Source organism: Mesoplodon bidens, assembly GCF_964165515.1.
Source record: "Mesoplodon bidens genome assembly, chromosome: 1".
Taxonomy (NCBI): Eukaryota; Metazoa; Chordata; class Mammalia; order Artiodactyla; family Ziphiidae; genus Mesoplodon; species Mesoplodon bidens.
In genome coordinates this window covers 29,227,184-29,228,732 of record NC_138176.1, presented here as the reverse complement: position 1 = coordinate 29,228,732, position 1,549 = coordinate 29,227,184, and positions in this window count along the sequence as shown.

Below are 1,549 nucleotides of genomic sequence, written 5' to 3'. Positions count from 1 at the left end.
ACAACTTTCATTTGTTAATTACACCTCAAAGCTGAGGAGAAACAAAGAGTGAGTAAAGGACCTAAAGTTGTTTGTATGGGGGTCAAAACTGACTGAGCTCATCTCACACTAAGGAATCTCAAATAAAGATCTGGAAGATTCAAAATGGACAATAAGGTTAACGGTCAAAATATTCAAGTCAAGAGCCCTAAATCTTCTGGCCTGAATAATCCAGTAATGAATCTAATAATTCTTTGTTTTCCAGTTCCCTTTGCCAGTGTAGATCTGGCCAGAGAGGGTTCTGAAGCAAGAGAAATAAAGATAAAGGGAAGGAAATGAAGACAGACCATTGTCTCTGGGGAGCCCTGAGGAAAGGTGATGCAGATGCTAAAGCAGATGTGACCATGTGGAAGTATGTTGGGGGCCCTTTGGGTTCCTGCATTGTGACTCAGGTGACCCTTCCTTCTTAGTAGAACAGAAGGGACAGCAGCTCCGAGATGTGAGAGCAAGAAACTTGGGCACCCTCCTGGCTTCACCGTAGGGAGGTGGCTGCCTATTGAAATTTCATCCCTTCTTCGAAGCTCAAATTCTACCTTCTTCAGAAAACCTTCCCCAAATAAGCCTATATGAGTTATAGTCAGTTTATAGCAATTTAATACCTTACTAAATTACATTCTTGTATTATCACCTTACTAGGTTGTAAATGTCTCTAGGGCAGAAATCCTGTTTTGGTTTTAAAAAATGTCCACAATGTCTAGTGTAGGGTTGAGAATGTAATAGGTGTTCGACAAGTAAGCATTCAATGGAAAAGTTGAAAGGAAGAAACCATCAGGTTCCCTAAAGTTTCCTAAGCTTCTTTCTAACTTAAAGAATACTGGAGATGGTTGGGTCATATCCCTGCATTCTCAGATTAGAGGGCTGAGGTTCATCCAGTACATGGTATATTTTTCTCTGAAGAAAGCTACCCTGAATGCAAATTAAGCCTCAAAGCCCTACAAAGGACAACCGGGAAAGCACAGTCCCTTCTAAATCCCCTTGGGGACCAGGCTTCCCTCTCGGTGTGTCTGTGTCTGTGGTGAGTGTGCATGGGTGAGGGAGGCTGGGTGGGGGGAGAGGGCAGAGGCGGGAGGGAGGAGAGAGACTCCATGCAGTGATTATGTGGAGGGGATTTGCTATGTCCCTTTCTTCCTCCCCCCACCTTCTTTCTTTGTCCTCTTTCTCCGTGTTCCTCTCTTTGTCCCCTTTTCCTCGTCCCCTTCTTCTGCATTTGTCTGGGAGGATCCTGGAGTGTTCTTTTGATCGACTCAATCTTTCTCTGGCACTTGAGTTCTGATTGGCTGAAGGACTTAGAGGGGGGAAAAAAACTTTAATTAAGTAGATAATCTCTTCTTTGGAAGTTTGGCAGCTCCATTTCACCTCCCCTTAACTCTGTTTGGGATCGCTTACACACCAAGGAAGTTGGGGTTTGAGGAGAATTCCACCCCACTACCACTGAGGAGAATACTTTCCCATCTTACCTCTCAGCCTCCCAAGTTTTTAGAATTTTCTATCCTTGTCACTCCAGAGGATT